Source organism: Lonchura striata, chromosome 7 (genome assembly GCF_050655825.1).
Source record: "Lonchura striata isolate lonStrDom1 chromosome 7, ASM5065582v1, whole genome shotgun sequence".
In the NCBI taxonomy this organism is placed as follows: domain Eukaryota; kingdom Metazoa; phylum Chordata; class Aves; order Passeriformes; family Estrildidae; genus Lonchura; species Lonchura striata.
Genome location: NC_140709.1, coordinates 38,105,944 through 38,123,430, shown reverse-complemented (window position 1 = coordinate 38,123,430; position 17,487 = coordinate 38,105,944). Strand labels below are relative to the sequence as shown.

The 17,487-nt window shown below is 47.3% G+C and overlaps 1 long non-coding RNA gene across 1 annotated transcript; it reads right to left on the bottom strand.

Moving 5' to 3' along the window:
• Window positions 1-2,887: 2,887 nt before the first annotated feature.
• LOC146766967 (uncharacterized) lies at window positions 2,888-16,163 on the bottom strand. Its single transcript, XR_014956836.1, has 5 exons — window positions 16,060-16,163; window positions 6,117-6,292; window positions 5,499-5,765; window positions 3,945-4,059; window positions 2,888-2,993 (listed from the first exon to the last, which is right to left on the bottom strand). It is a non-coding gene; the product is annotated as an uncharacterized LOC146766967 (long non-coding RNA).
• Between the last annotated feature and the right edge of the window lie 1,324 nt (window positions 16,164-17,487).

Here is a 17,487-nt window from a genome sequence, read left to right as displayed (position 1 = left end):
AAAGCGACAGAAACTTCACCCCTGACTCAAGCAAAATCTTCACAAATTGGGATTTCTTTTACAACTGTGTGAAAATTAACACTTTCACTTGCAATTAGCAGCATCACAGCCCTGCTCACACTTTTGCTGCAGAAACAAGCTGCACATGAATATTCACAGCCAAGCAATGCCATCTCGAAGAAACCAGTGATGGGAAGGACTTTTCTCTCCTTCAGACAGAGGAAAGGCACAGATCAGTCTCTCCACAGGGGCTTTGCAGGTAGTTGCCACTGCTCATCTTGGAGAGCTCTGGGACAATCGTGGAATGGTTGGAAGGGACGTTAAAGCCCATCCAGTGCCACCCCTGCCATTCCAGGGACACCTCCCACTATCCCAGGGTGCTTCAAACCCCATCCAACCTGGCCCTGGACACTTCCAGGGATCCAGGGGCAGCCACAGCTGCTCTGGGCACCCTGTGCCAGGGCCTGCCCACCCTCACAGGGAACAATTCCATCCCAGTATCCCATTTAACCCTGCCCTCTGGCAGTAGGAAGCTGTTCCTCCTGTCCTTGTAAAATCACTTCTCACCTGAGAAGAATTTGCTCTGCTGAGGCAGGTCTAGGCATTATGCATGTGGAAACTCAAGTATTTTTTAATGGACACATCTTTCCTTCACAAAAAATACCCATCACACAGTAGCTGAACTTCTCAACATCTCTGTGTTTGTTTGCAGGACTATCTTAACACTCCTTTTTATAAGTCAGTTCCACTTAGAACAGCAAAAACATGAGCAAAAAACAGCCCTGGAGATTTCCCAGCCATCAGGAGAGGTCCCAGCAAAGAGAAGACCTGCCCAGTCTTTATCCACCACCTACCCCTTCTCTGCTCAGGTGCCAAGTGCATTGCAGTCACAGTATGAGAGTCCTTTCTGCACAGCTCACACCACTAAAACCAGTTGGAAAAGAGGGAGAATTATTGATTTTAATATCATAAGCTTGACATAAAGGGAGTTAAGCAGCTCTATTTAATGTATCAGTTTTCAAAGTAAAGCTGTGGCTATTTCAACTCCATCTTTCCTGGCCAGTACAATAAAGCCTGAAGAAGCACAAGAAATGCAGGAAAGGGAAGGCCCTAAAGAGAAGGAGGTGGGAAAAACTCCAGTACTGCCTCATGGATAGTCCCTTTCTAAGCTTACTCCTTGTGGCCAAGCAGTGAAAGCCAAAAATATGAACTCAGTTACCAACAAGACCTGGAGCAAAAGTTCTGCCTAGAACTTTAAAAATCCAAGTGAAATGTCATTCCTTGGTGGTGTTCCATCCTCAAGCCAGTCTGAAGTCACCCCCAGGATCTGGTGGTTGGCGTTCCATGATGTCCTGAAGAGCCAGAGGCCACCCTGCTCCACCCTTTCCAGGAAGGATGGGCCCATCCTCCTCTTTCTGCAGGACCTTCCCTTTCCAGGGCCTGCTCCAGCACCTTTCAGCTGCACCAAGGCACATAAGATAAAGAAAGTGCCCATTTTCCACTGTCAGAGAGAAAAGGGAGATTCCCTGAGGCTCCTTTCCACTCTCTAAACAGCCAAAAACTTCTCCACCCGAAAAGAAACCTGGAACTGATCTGCAGCCCATCAGTGGAAACTGGTGGAGCCCTTGCTGTCCTCAAGGAAGCCAGGAGAGCGGAAAGCGGAGAACCACACACCTCAGAGCTTAAAATATTTACTTAAAACTGGATGCCAGGAAGGTGAACCAAAATAATGCGTGAAAAGACAGAGTGGCTATTTAAGGGATGGAAAGACAGATTGTAATTGCAGGGTCATGGGATAAATTTAACATGGCTCATCTGAAACAAATTGAGAACCGATTAGGCACCCAAAATGAAACAAACACCTCCAAGTCCTTTATTAACTCTTGCTTGGAGTAGCAGAGGAAATTCAGTTTTAAAAGCAAATGCCTTCTCACTTTGCAGAGAATTTTATAGGGATGAATCAGGTACTAAAGTTCTTGCCAGCAGTTGTTTTGCTTGGCTGCCTTAAAAGTAAACAAATAAACAAATCAAAAACCCCCAAACAACTCCTTGATTGAAACTTCAGGCTAGTCCTGGAAAACTCCCAGCCCACCAGTAGAGCAGGTGGGGAGTGTTCCAACAGGCAGACTTTGGGCAGAATAAAGGTTTTCTGCCAAAGAAAAAGTGGAGTTTCATGGAAATATCATCATGGAAATATTTTCAGTTTTCCAGCAGGATAAAAATTGAAGGAACAACATCTTAATTTTCAAGGTTAAGTCATCATTTGGTCTAGATCAGCTGCTGCTCCCCACCCTTTGTGGGTGAAACTTTTTGCTGGAGTTCCCTTAACATGATTCATCCAGCCCTCTCCCAGGAGAGACATTGCTTCCTTGGCATCCCTCCTGTATCCTGAGAAACAGTCCAGCCAGAGGAGAATGGAGGCAGCTGCTCCAGGCTCTTGCACAGAAACAGGAGGACTTAATCATGCTCTTGACACGAAAAAGAAAAGGATCCATTTGGTTTTGAAGCCAAGCTCAATGATGAGTCAAGCACTGCGCTGTAATCAGCACACACCCACCGCAGGCTCCAGAAGCGAGGGAGGGTAATTTATGGGTTATTACAGGGAACCAGGGGACAGCAGGATTGCCACCAGGCCAGCTGCCACTTCTGCCAGTCCCTCTAAATTCTCTGGATCCCCCAACAAACAATGAATGGCCAGATGGATGAAGGAGAGGGCAAAAGGCACTTCCAACCATTCTGGAAGACCTTCACTGAGCAGCCTGCAGTTGAGCAAGAGGCCCACACATGATGACTGGTCTCGCAAAACAGACATTACACACACTCTCGGGGCTTTCCCAGGCTATCAAGACATTTTGGCTCATCCTTCAGGATCTGGCATGAAGTACTTACCAGCAGACAGGTGTCTGGGTAGCAGGGATGGCCAGCCATGGCAGGGCAAACACCTGGTGCCCATGACCAGTCTCTCCAGAACAGCTCCTCATGCTTTGGACATGCTGGGAAACCAGAGAAAAACCAAGATGGATTTAGGGCAGTCCCTGGGACTTGGCATTGGTCTCACAGTGTGTTTGCACAGAGGAAAAAGTGCTGCTCACTGTGTTTGGGCTGTAACCATCAGTAACTCTCGGGACTGCCCAGGAGTTCAGGGTAGGTCAACACGCCATGAACAATTCCTGTGCTCCAGAGATCAACATTCAGCAGTGACTGGTATTTACTTCATACCCTGAGTCACAGGCCACTGTTAGTTCTGCATCAGCTAATTTAAGCAGACAGGGGTATGCTGATGGCATCTCAACCCCTCAAGACTTGTTTTGTCAAAGGACCCCCACGCCCTGCCTTACCTTTAAGGATTTGCTGGCATTCAGCCTGGAGAAGCAGTGAGCTAGAAATCCCAAAGTGGAGCCAGATATAAATATTCCTCTCTGTTTACTCACTGAACTGCAGTCTATTGGCCTTCCCACTCAAGAAAAACTTATCTTTGTAAGATTTCAACCAGCATTTACATCCCCATAACAAATCCACACAGAACTTGAATGAACCAGATTAAATGGCTACAAGTGTTTTTCAGGTCACTGAAGTCACCAGAGCAAATTTCCTCAAATAATGTAAAACAAAGCCATTTATTTACTCTCAAAAGGTATCTGGGATGACATAAGCCTGCTTTCACCAGCAAGAGGCAAGTGGGGCTTGTAATCCCTTGCATACATTTGGTCATTGTGGTCTTCTCTGAGTTACAAGTGGAACTTCACACTCTGGGACAGCTGCTTTTGGAATCCTTTAGGACATGATGCTGCTACCAGCTCAGCATCAGCCTATCAAGTACTTAAACTAAAACAACACTGCTGAGAATGAAGAGGATTCAAGAAACAAAACTACCACGTGTAAAACCTTTTCAGGAATTTCAAACTCACCACATAGGTTCAGGAAATTCTGAAGCTCATTCCTACCTTCTTTTTTTCCTTCCTGCAAGTGATATGGGGGTTTTCATGTGAGTCTGATACATGTCAGTGCCATCTGTAAGGACCCTCATTCCTGGATATTCACCAATGTTTTATTGCACAGCTGAAAAATGTGAGAAGGAATAAATTATGAAGCATCTTGAGCAATCACACATTCCTATGAGGCACTTCAGATACTTTTAGGAAAAGTGTACAACTACATTACAAAGCCCCTTGTTCTTCAATGTGATGCTGATGCTGCAGAAAATGATAAATCATTACTGCAGAGGGCTTTCAAAACTGCTTGTTCCTTAGGGTTTATGAGGGGCTATGATGTCCAAGTAAAACGTAGGGGTTGCATGCCTCCAAACCTATGTTCTTGCCTTCTGTGGGCTTTAGGCTGTCAAATCAAATGCAGAAATAGCTTCAAAAAGGGTTCAGAAGATGTAGGCGCACCCCAAGAAGCTGAGACATTGTGCCTGCTCTTACAGACACAAAGCCATCTGAAGTACTGAGGGGCAGCAAAGCTTTGACACACGGAGAGTCACAAGCTGCTGGTGACACGGAGCTATTGGCAGCTGCCCAGCTCATTATGCCCAGCCATCCTTTGAAGGCTATCGTTCTGTGGAACAGAAATCAATACCCCACACACTGCTGAGCCCGGGGGCTGGGACATTGGATCACCGGGAAAGCAAGGAAGGGGAACGCTGGGGGCAGGATAACACACAGGGAGCAAGCACAGCCTTGCCTCATCCTGAAATATGGAGTGAAAAAGGGGAGCCAGGAATATAAAACTTCCAGGTTGCTGCTGCAAGGAGCCTGGCTTGTGGTCCCTCCACACAAAGGCAGGTGCTGCTGATGGGTCCTTGCCATCACCCTGTGTGGCCAGGCTGATGTCATCAGCCCTGTGTCAGACTGAGGGTTCTTACAAACACTGCCTCCGCTCCAAAGCAACCACCACCTCATACAAAAGCACTCCTTTATCTTCACAACATCGTCCCAAATTGCACAGGAAACACACCTTCCAGGGAAGCATTTTAATATTGATCACCCCCGGGGATCTGTGTCAGCAATGGATGAAGAAAGGCTTTAAGCACATCCGACAGGATCACTGTTGTCCAAGGCTTTGGATCTCTTTGTTGCCCTATCAAGACACTGCTCCGACCCGCTGGGCTCATACCCCTCAATGCCAGGGGCTGGCTCCAGCTGCTTTTCATCGCTGTCTAAGAAATTATCACAGGAGACTTCATGCAATTAGGCCTCAAAAATGGGGATGTCAGTCCTCCAGGGGAACTGAGCCTGCTTCATGAAAGCCACTTCAGCCTTTGCTTTCGCTGCACAAGGTGTTTTTTTTACCCTGAGGATTTCTATCAAAGCGAGACACTAGTCAAGACACAGCAAGCCACTGTAGTTTTTACCTCTTTGTAGCTTATCAAGGTGAATGTCAGTGATGGGAAAAAAAAAATCTCAGAGGTGACCAGGCACAGAGATGGCCATCTAAAGTTACATACTTTGGTACAAGAAAAATAAAAACCCACCCCTCTGTTTTTAGTAAAAGCAAACCTGGTCTGTCGCAGCGCCAGGACTCCGTTCAGAAATCGGTGACAGGAGTGTAATGAGCTGCACAAAGGCAGCCCTGTCACACCTCGCTGCTCCTCCCTGCAGACTGAAACCTCTCTCAGGATCCTCAGCCTGGCTGAAGGCACCTTCCAGCCCCCACTCCCAGTGTCCTGGTGCCTGGCCTGGGGAAGGATGTGTTTCAAGGCCATGCTTCTCAGGGTAGCTGCAGCATCTTGCAGGATTCAAGGCATGGGCTGCAAGCTGCTGATCCTGCACACAAGGAATAGCAGGGGGAGGATGAATAAGGATGATATTTGTTCTGAATGTATGTGCTGCAAGAGCCTGCTTCAAACACAGCTGTGCAAACAGGGAAAGCAAGGAGAGGTATCTCTGGTGAAGGCCAGCTCTGTATGGCAGGTGGATGAGGGAAATTCAAGGCTCTGGAAAGCACATTCCTTTTTCCACCTTCATCCATTCCCAACCCTCCCTGACCTCTGCAGCCTCTCAGCTTGAAGACAAACATGGGGCGTCCCCAGAATTAAAAGCTTGCCGTGTTATGGCTGCTTTGACTAATCCCTGCTGAAGCCAGGCTGCTACATAGATGTAGCCTGTTCCACCCACCTGGACTGGAGCTCCAAATCAAGGTGATGCTCCCATCTCAGCAGCCCGTGTTGAAATCCCAAGGCTGACAGGATTAAGCAGAGGAGACAGGAGTTGTCACTTCACCACTTCCCTCAGCATCTTCCTCTGAAGAGCTTAAGGCTTCTTACATGGTCGAAACGTCTCCTGCATTTTCTCTGGTTGTGAAAAGCAACAACAAATTGAGACAAGACGAAGAACTAAAGCTTTCAAAAGTTGCAGCTGACATTCTCACTGGAGAGATCCAAGCTATTCCCAAAAGGGAAACAGTTCCATTTTGAGGAAAAAATGGAACATCTTGCATTTTGGCTGGACTGGACTCCTACAACATTTATTTTCACAGGCAATTTTTGCCTATGCACCACCTGCTCACCCAGACCATCCATCACTCTCCTGCTACCCAGGCATTCCAGAAAATAAATTGGATAAATGTGGTCCAATCCTTCCTTTTTTTTCCTCCTGGATATGACACTTAATTCTACACTGAAAACAAAGAAAAGCTGAATATCTTTCAGTGTGAATGACTGCAGGATTTCACTGCAGATGTTTCATCCAAAATATTTCTTAAACATCTTCACTCAGGAAACAAGGACTGAGCTTGTAACTTCTTATTGTGTTTTACATTTTTATTGTGTCTCTGAAATGAAGACATCATGAAACAAGTTACTCTCAATCCCTTTTTTTCCCTAACTCTGTGTTCAGGGGAAGCAACAGAAATAAACTAAAATTTATAAACAAATTTACATATAAAATTCATATTTAGCTCTATGGAGGGATAAAGCTCTTAATTGCTGGGCATTTTGACAGAGATATTTCCTTATGGTGGCTATGGTGGCTGATCCAATCTGCAAAATTTTCTTTCATTTTCAGTCTGGGTATCAAATGCCAATGATCCAGGGGACAGAAATATTTGTAAAATGTCCTTTTTTTTTTTCTGGCCCTCACCAACACACTGGAATTGTCAGAAAACAAGATAGAAGATGAATAATTGATTCTTGGCTGAGCTACAATTAAGTTGTAGCTTTCCTTTCACTTCCAGAGCTTTATTGGGTAGATTTTATTTGATGAAATCAATTATACGGCACGCTGGAGATAAGTTAGGGAATTAGCTTTGCTTATGCTAATGCCTATCACTCCGGGGTGGTTTTGCCTGGGAAGAAGGTGTGGAATTTAATGTGATTTATTTAGGAACAGGCCTCATTATTCCAAGATGGCTGAAGAGAGGAAAGGTGAGGGCAGAGCTCCTCAGGAGCATCACCTGTGGCATCTGCTCCTTTCCTACCATATTGTTCCCCCAACACACAGAAGTCTTGTGGACATTTTGAACACTGGGATGGGCAGGGAGATGTCAAGGCCTTCTGGAGCTTTTTGCTGGGGTGGTTTCACCCCTTGCTGGACTAACCCTTGTCTTCCTTATTTCCAGTTCTATTAATATAATACCAGCACTAGAATACTGCAAAAGGGCCTGACAGAGCCTGTGCCAGTGGGGAGAAATTGCTTTCCTCTCTTCTAAAAATGGGGCACCCACCTTAATCCAGCACCAAGTGCTAAGGACACAGATTTTCTCTGTTGCTGTTAACCTATCTCATCTTGAGATCCTTTGGAATTAAGCACCTCTGGAGAGGAGGGAAAGCCTTTCAGTACCCATTTGGCATTGGACAAAATCAAAGGCAAGTCCAAAGGCTTCACCTGATTCCAGAAGGGGACAATTATCTGCTAATGATGGTGCCTGCAAGGCACCTGATGACACTGAGCTGGATACAAAGCTTAGGAAGCACAGCTGGTGTCAGTGCCACCTCTCCTTCCAACTGCATCACTCAGACTGGTAATAAACTGGAGACACTGGTGGTAGGAGGACCCTTCCTCAGCTGGCTGGATTTGACACAGAAATCTCTCAAAAACTGCTCAATCCTCTTGCAAACCAAGTTTTCAGAGGCTTCCAGCACTTCTTGATAAAACAACACATTTCCAGAAAAGGCAAAACCAAACGAGCAAAGTCAAATGTGAGGCTTTGTTTGCTTTACAGCACAGGAACCAGCTCCCAGAAATGAAACCTTATCTGGTGCCTCTAACAGGCTGGATCCCTGTCTTTGCCTTGCTCCCAGATTTTCTTCCACACAGGCTGGCTTCTGAAGAGTCCTCCTGTGGCCACATGAAAGGCTTTTCACACCCCTGCATGGCACCAGCCTTTAATGCAGCCCAAAAGTCAGACCTACTTTTAGATCCCTTCTTGCTGGATCAGAGCTCAGGCTGCTCAGCCTGGAGTCTCCAACATGGAGCCTAAATGTACCATGAAAAAATCTGGAAGTAGAGGCACTTAGGCTTTTAATAAATGGAGATTTACTTAGTTTGAAGCTCAACAACAGATTTCTGCTGTACTTAAAGTAAATACCATCCATTAATGAAGAAAACATGGGTTGTGTTTTTTTTACAAAAATAAACCCACAAGAAATTTAAAAGTTACAGCTTGTAGCTTTCTAAGGATTGCTTTTAATAAACTGTACATGTACCCCCTTTCAAGCATGGAAATGCATTTGACTGGGGAAAAAAGTCTGTTCCAGAGCTTTTTGTCCAATTTGATAGAAATGCTGCCAAGTTCAGACTGCCCAAAGTGAGACACATCAGGGATATCCCTACAGCTTGGCACTGCGTGGGTCCCTGCTGGGGACACATGGAACCACACGGACTAAGCAGAGAGTGGGGAGCAAAGCTGAGAAGGTGTGGAAATCTTTAAAAAAGGGAAGGAAAAAACACCAACCAAAGCTTCCTGATGGCTTTCCCAGCTGATAACAAATACCAGCACCAGCTGGTTGCTGGTGGATAGACTCCACACCAAAGTGAGGGGTCTGGTTTCTGTCAGCCACAACAACAGGGAATGGGCTGAGCCCCACAAAAGGGCTGCAGCAGTTTTTGGGGAAAGCATTCCCAAGGAAAGCAGACTCTCCTTCCCACATGCCAGGGACACCTGTTTATCACCAGCACTTCTGTGGTGACCAAGTATGGCATGTGAAGACACACAGTGCCAGGGGCTGGTGACCACAGAAGGGGAGCAGGCACTCCCGTGTCTCCAGCAGCAGAAAGTAACACAAATCCCCATGGACTGAACCCATTTACAAGTGTTTTAACCTCATTTCCACCACTGCATTCCCCTTCCCAGGCTTCTCCACCAAGCACAACAGCAATTCTCCCAGCTCCCATCTCCGTGACCTTTCTGTTGTCCTGCTCCCCCACCTCTACACATGAACGTCACCTGTAAAATCCAGTCCCAGTCAGCTCTCCCTGACCTCTGTACCACACAAAAATTCCTCCTGCTAACATCAGACATGCTTGAATTAGCAAGGAAATGAAAACAAGCCACAGGAAAGGAGCGGGCTGGGGGAAAGGTGGGGATGGAATGCTAAGCAATCATGTCAAGTCACGGCTGGCCACATCCCGTTAGCCATGTCTGAGGGGTCCTTGTGTCAAAACAGCCCAGGAGCAATCCTGCACAGCCAATCCTGCAGCACCTTGGGCTCTTTTTTGGGACAAGGGCTCCTTCGAGGCATTGGCACCCAGTGGCTGTACAGCCCAGAGCTCCCCTGCTTTACACCAGGAGAACCCAGAAACCACCCAAGGCTCAGCCCTACAAAATCACCACCACTTTAGGAGATGCTTTGCAAAATTACTGTGCAGCTGGGGGAGAGGAGCTTGGAGAGGAATTAGTGAATTTTACTTAGTATTATTAATTTGCAAAGTTCTGATTAAAGTCATGAAAATTGAAAAAAAACCCCAACAACAGAAAAATAGTATTGTTATTTCCAAAACAAGCTTGTTTTCCCTATTGCTTATTCTAACACAAACACCAGAGATTCCAGCAAAGGAAAAAATCCAGCACTGGCACAAGAAACTCTTTAATCCACCTCATAAAAAATGCCTGAAAGTGAGAAAATAAATTAATTTTCTTTTCAGCCAATATCTCCTCAGCCTCCTTTTTGCTTGAGCATCCCAGGAAACAGAGCAGAGATAGACAACCCTTTCAAGGTTGACCAAATTGAGGCATTGAACAGTTTCTTTAATTTACCCAAGCAGAACCATAATCCAAACATATTTGCATATGAAAAACTGTCTCCCAAATTAATCTAGCTATGATTGTGTGTGGGGTAAGGGGAGACTGTCATATTGATATATCTTTATTTTTTCTAGTTTAAGGAGGTATAAAACTATTTCCAACGCTCATTATGCCTTTTTCATTAGTGTATTTTAAATGCTGTGATGTATTTTTCTCATTGATAATGCTCTTAGAAGCCCGTTTCCTCCAAGCATCTCTTTAGAAGAACATGAGCTGCAGAAGCAACAACCACAGCCAGAACTGGAATCCTGAACACTCAGGTTGGGCTGCAATAGCAAATAAAAAGAGAAAACCAGCAATGTCTGGCTCTTGGTAGGTTGATTAAGTGAGAAATGAGGAGGATTTGCTTCCCAGGACAGACTATTTGCTCCCCACCACATAAACTAAAAAAGTCTTTATAGAGGGGAATATTTATCAGCTCTTTCTGAGCTCTCCAGATCTGATCACATTGCAATACTCCAGTCTTCAATGTGATATGGACAGAAATAAAGTTATATGGAAAGAAATTAAGTGACCACCTTTAAAACAGCTCCACAGGTTATAACCCTGGGAGAAGACAGTCCAGGAACATTAAAGATCTGACCTAAATCCAACAACTCTAATGAAATTGTGTAGCTGCAGATGTGACTCCCTCCTTAACAGACTGGACCAAATTCAACTCTGCTCCAACGCACCCAGCCCAGCCATGGCTCCCATCTCCAGCCTTAATGAAAGCTTGTCCATGGTTTGAACCCAGCAACAATTAACCTTGACAGGGGGAGATAAGATTCAAGTTTCAAAGCACAGAGGGTTTGCTGGGGTTTTGTGCGCTTTCATGAGGCTCTGATTATTATTTTAATGCAGTTGTTTGTGGTTTAGTTTCCTTTCCTTTCCTCTTTTTTTTTCAACTCCCCTTAATGGTAACACTGAAAAGATAAAAGTTTATGCACTCATGGCAGAAGCCAAAGGATGGCCCAAGTCCAACCTACCTCCACCCCACCACACTCCTCGGATACACTTCCAGACAAGGGGAATCAGACAAAGAGGTGCTGTGGAGACTTTCGTACTGACTGGCCTCAGACTTTTTGGAAAAGGGAGAAGAACTCATTAGGTTAAAGGGAAAGCCAAAAGAGTTGGGAGAGCGCTTTTTTAGGGGCCTGAAGTAAGAAGCCAACAGACCTCCACATACTTCCCCAGCAGGAAGCCTACAGTCATCCCCAGCACTGCTGATAGCCCCCTGTGCTTGGCAAGGTTCCACCCAACCATCTGGAGCTCATCCACCAAGGTGCAGCTCTGGGGGAGGAGACAGAGAGCCTGGCAGAGGTGTTCAGAGAGGAGGGGGTCAGGAGGGGAACAAGGGCTTTGGCTCCTGAGCCTCAGTGGGGTTTCACTTGGCAGCAACTGAGGTTCCACTTCTTCTGCAGATGGTGCAGCTGCCACCATCTGGGCATGGGCAGCCCTAGGAGAACTTTAGAATAACCAGCAGTCAGTGCTGGCAGCAGCTGGAAACCCTCCCAAGAGCTGGGCCTGCTGCACTTTTATCGGTGCCATCGCCACTCACACCTGGCGTGTCCAGGAGCCACGGCAGCTCCAGAACCTGCATCCCTTCTGTTCTCCCCAGATCCTGCTGGTGCCTTCAGCAGAACTCCATCCCACTGGGGGCCAGGAGCTGGCTCGGCACCTCGGCGCCGCCTTTGAAGGCAGCAGCGATGCTCACCCTCCCCGAGGGCTGCTAATGAGAGCTTGTTCTCTGCTGAGGTGGAAGTACAGCTCTGAAGCCTCCACCAGAGCTCTCCAGACAATGCAGCCACGGGAGGTCTTTCAGCAAGAGGAGAGAATCAAAGCTGGGGAGCGACCTGGTCAAAGCAGCTGGGGAAGGAGATGCAGGGGGGAGGTGGGAGAGAGCAGGCACACTGCAAGTGTTGCAGTTTTCTTCCCGTGGCCATTGGGCAGCAAAGAGCAGTGGCAGGAGAGTTCCCAGGGCCTCTCAATACGGGCAGACACCACCTGGAAGGGTTGGCCACCTGTGGGGCTAGCAAATGTGCCATCAGCATAAGAGAAAAGCAAACTAGAGTGAAATATATGGTATTTATTTCTGGTGTTTCCAGACACACCTATGCACACTTGTGTCCCCCCCCTGCTCTGCATTCATGCTGCCTGCACTGAAACCACTCATTAGGTTGAATACATGGACTTTCCTTCTCTCACCCTAAACCTGACCTAGAGGACACCTTGCTGCAGGTGAGGGGAGCGGGGAAAAGGAAAACAAAAGCAGAGGAAAGAGAAAAGGATAGGCCTTTTGCCATGAGACCACCAGTAGATCACATAACCACCACCCACTGCAGCAATGAAAATACAGCCCAGGCTGAACTTTTCCTTCCCAACACACACCTCCATGTTAAAGTGAAGCTGCCACATCCTCCCCATGGAAGCTTTTAAAGATGCAACTCACTCACCTTTCTCCCAGAGCAACTCCTCAAGCCTCATCCCAGTATTCCCAGATATTTTGTTCTTTTTTGGCATGCTGTAAGCAAACCAATTTGTCTCCTTAAAACTCCTGCAGCTCTCTGACCTTGTGCTTGGAGTGACCACTTACTATCTGATGACCACCCCTTGAGCCAGAAACCTGGGAAGCTCTTTTTCCAAGGGCTGTTTGGAGCCCAGGAATGGCTTTTAAAGCATGTTGCTCCCACTGAAACCCAAAGTTAAGGCACAGCTTTTTTTCTAAAGAGCAATCCCACAAGGTTCTGTCACGAGGAGAGAAGAGATTGCAAGGCAAGGGGCTGAGAAGGGCAAGAGCCAGGGATGCTCCTGGACAAGCTCTGCAGAAAAGATGCACCTGCAGGTAGAAGTCAGGCTCCTCCCAGAGCCCAAACCAGCACCAAACCCACAGCCGAATCGTGTGTTTTCTTTCAGATTTTCAGCCTCTAGATCAAAGGACAAAACCACAAGGGCACAGTCATCTGTCTGACCTGTCCCAGAGTTTTTGAATTACCCTAGAAAGCTACTTTAGGCCAAAAAAAAAAAAAAAAATCTCCTGATAACACAAGCCACGTTTTAATATTGTGTGCATCATGGTGTGGCTCACAGTAGGGCACCAGCCTTGCACAAAACCTAGTTCAGGGGGGAAAGTCTTTCTAGTAGCCCAGGAGACTCTAAAAAGGGGGGAAATGGGGCATCACACATCCAGAAAAACAAGACACACTGACAAACTGACTGCTCACAGCTTCCAAGCAATAAACGAGCCATGAGCAGCCTTGATTTTTAACAAGACATCACTGATGTCTTTCCAAACGTAAAGAACAGCTCCTGGAGCCAAACCACCAAACCAGGGCTGCTTAAAAATCCCACAGCTTGTGAGACCTTGCAGAGCAGTGCTCCGAGGTGCTGCTGAGCACGGGATGATTCAGCCTTTGCCACATCCTTCCCTGCACGGCTTTCAAGTGCCAGGCGAGCACAGCGTTTTTCCTGCTGCTGGGTGATTTCAGATCCTTGACCTGCTAATGGTATCACATCTGCTAACTATTATCAGAGGGGGAGAAAGGCTCTCCCTTCCTCACTTCCCTGCTCCTACCCCGCGCAGCACCTTGTTGTGTCTGCGAGAGCTGAAAGCAGCCGAGCTGTAATTCAAACAAATCAGATCTAATCACCCTTATCAGAAAGGTGATAAAATCAGCGAAGCTGAGAGGCTGCAAAAACACGAGGCTAAGAGGTATTTCTTGATGGGCACGGAAAGCCAACACCTCTGAAGAGCTGTTTTCCCCGCAGAGACATCGGATCACAGCGGGGCATTGCTGAAGAGAAGTGTCTGTGCCGGTTCCCTGCCATCTTTTGCAGACCTAAAAAAATGTTATTTCTCAAACTCTGCTGCTGAGGAGGGCTCTGAGACACAGAGGGCTGCACTCCACAGTTCCCCATAGCTCCTAAAATTTGGACAAAGCAGCCACAATCCCTATAGATGGGCTGACACCGTGCCAGCCAGATGCTAAAGAGGTGCAGTGATGGTCCAAACAAAACTTAGAGACAGATCCAGGTGCTGTGGACGTGACCACAAGCTTTACTTTGTTACCACAGCTGCCCAGCCCAGAGCTGAAGATGAGGGCTTCCTGCGTGTCAGACCCCCTTTTGGAGGACAGCACAGCCCTGGATGCTCAGAGAAGCACAGTGGGGCTCTAAGGGTCAACATGCACACAGCAGGTTCTCTGCCTGGTCAGCGAGCCACTGCCACTCCTAATCCCAAAGTGACCATCTCAGTGGCCCTGTACCACAGCAACAACAGTCCTTGGCAGGTTTCCTGCCTCAGGCTGCCCAGACTTTGTGAACAGGGGTTGTGATGAGATTCTTCTGGTTAAGCTCAGCTCCAGAGGAACCACCTGGAGCTCTTGGCCAGCACCAGGAGAGCCTCTGCCTTGCTCTGACTCACCTTCCCATGGCAGAGGAGCTTGAGAAGCATCCAGGAGAAGAGCCCTGAGCAGGATGAGGTGTGCATGGGTGTGCAGACACAGGGAACTTCCTGACACACAGCCCTGACCTCACTCCAGCCAGTGTGACACAAAACAAAGCTCCATTTACCCACTAGCAGGGGATGTCACGCAGGAATGGAAAAATGAGGGCTGGAAGAGACCTCAGGAGGTCACCTAGTCCAGCCCTGTGCCACACTGGAAGAGTATTATCTGTATTATCCCCATCAGGCACACATCTAACCTATTCTGAAAAGCCTCTGGTAACAAAAGCAACATATTCCAGGCTTTTGCTATTTATATCCTGATTTCGAGCACTGCTTGAAGAATGGAGGGCACAGAGGGGAATTGCTGCATAATAGCTGGGAATAGCTGCATAATAGCTGAACACTGCATTACTGAAATGTTGCAGGACCCTGGGGGAAGCTGCTGAATAGGTAGGTACATCTCAGTACAAAATATAAGGGCAGGGCCACCAGCAAGGTGACAAGTGCACATTGCACTGCCCCAATCAGCCTGGCCAGGCCACCTGGCGGGGTTGTGACATCTGGCAGAGCTACCCAGGGTGGTCATGGAGTCTCATTCTCTGGAGACATCCAAACACACCTGGATGCGTTCCTGTGTCACCTGCTCCGGGTGAGCCAGGGGGTTGGACTGGAGGATCTCCAGAGGTCCCATCCAACTCCGGTTATCCTGACCCTCCTTCAAAGTGCAAGGTGATCTCAAAGCTGCCTGGGTCCTGCAACCTTTGCCTCCCACAGAAGCTGTCCTGACATCCTTCCCAGGGATTAAAAAAATGGTCAAATAAAGAAATAAAGAGGTGTTTTCAGCTGCATGGAAGAGGGTGTCTCTGGAAGATGGGGGTCTGGGTTATATTGACACAAACACACAGACTTTTGAAAAGAAGAGTGGAAACGCTTAGCACAAAATCCCATTAGCAAATAACGGGATTTCTGGGAGCACCATCTGTGCACCACATTGAACACCCGCCCCAGAGCACGGAGACTGAGGCACGTTGCATGTGGAAAGCCAGACAAAAGAATATACAATCATACACAAAGGCAAGGAAAACACATATAGCACAGGGAAGAAGCCAGAAGAGACTTTTTCCTCCCCATCCTCACAATACTCAAAATCCCATTCCCTTCACAGCCTTCCCACCGTGGCTTGAGGCACCTCACGTCCCTTTTTGCCCACTGTGAGGCCCCCGATGCTGCCACAGGAGGGGAGAAAGAGCTTTGACGTGAATGAGAATCAGCTGACAAACCAAAGCTGTTGAGTGTGAGGTGACACAGAGGTTTAGCCTTAGAGATGGTTTTTTTTTCCCCCTCAGGTGTTCTCCAGGGAAGTCTCCCAGATTTCTAAGGGAAGAGATTACCTGGAAAAGGCTCTGTCTCATCCGTGAGCCTCTTCAGCTCCACTGCAGCAGAAAAGTCCAGAAGTAGCCATGCTGGGGTAACTCTGAAACAAAGCAAGAGAGGATTTGGTGTGAGTAGGTTTTAGAGAGCAAAACAAACCCCACTTTACAAGTTGGCAACTTGAAGGAGCCTCTCGAGTGACACTTAAGCACCCTTTCTCCTCTGCACTTCCAAACGTCTCCGTCTCCATCTTTGTCCTCTCTCCCAAGGGCTCTTCAACAGCCTCCTCCAAAACAGCTATTACAGCAATTACTGCAATTAATTGATTTGCATATCCCCAAAGCCCCATCATTAGTGCAACACAGCCAAGCGTGTTAGTGTTTAATAATATCAATCAACAATTATTCATAACATCCCGCCCCGGCAGACCTAAATATAGAGACAAGCATTCATGCGAAAACAAAAAGGAGTGAAGAAAAGCCCCCAGCAGCTAAACAAAAGAATTAATTTAGAGCAGAATTAGGATCACAGAAACAAGACAGACAAGAGACAAGGTCAGATGTCTCGCTCCCAGCTGATGTGAGACTCTCCCAACCTGCCTGCTCTCAGTTACTGAGTGAGCAGCAAGTAAATGAAGTGATTTTCTCCTTGTAGTGAACAGCCAGAGAGCTGAGATGAGCACCAACACAGTGGGGTAGAGGCAACAAGAGGTGACTTCCACAGTCTGCTGGCCCTGCTCAGAACAGCACTTCAGCTAAAGCTCAAGAGGGTCCCCATTCAACACAACACTTTTAAGCACATGCTGAAATTTAGGTACGTGCTTAAATCCTGCTCCTCCCCGGGCCAGGCACAAGTTAAAGGGAAAGGCTGCTCTTCAGTCTTCCAGGCTTTTTTAGCAATGCAAACTGCATCTCTTAGGGACTGTATGCCCTTTGCCAGCCTCTGGATTTGGAACCACATGGGGATATAAGGCCAGTGTGAGACCAGCACCACCAGGATATCAGATAGCTGACACATCTTTACCATCTACGGTGTTTTCCAGGGCTTGGATGCCCAGATTCTCCCAGCCACCCTCTGATCCCACATGTGCTGCTCTGCTGCTCTCTTCAGGGAGGGTTTCCACCACCTTCAGCAGCAGGAGGATGATTTTGCAAAAGCCCAGGTCAGATTACCTTAATGTAATTAACAGATATGTTGATCAAGCAAGAAGAGCAGATATTGCCCTGAAACAGTGCCAAGAAAACTCAGGCACTCAGCTCCTCCAATGGCGTTGGAACCAAAAACAACAAGTTTTTTATACTGCTGGAGGAACTGGCAAGACCATGGTGGTACAAAGCCACGGCCTTGCTGCAAGCCCTAGCTTTTCACCAAGCCGGTGGAGTCCTGCTCGGGCAGTATCCTATTTATTGAAGGAATTAGGCCAGGAGAGACTCAGGAGGTGCTTCCCA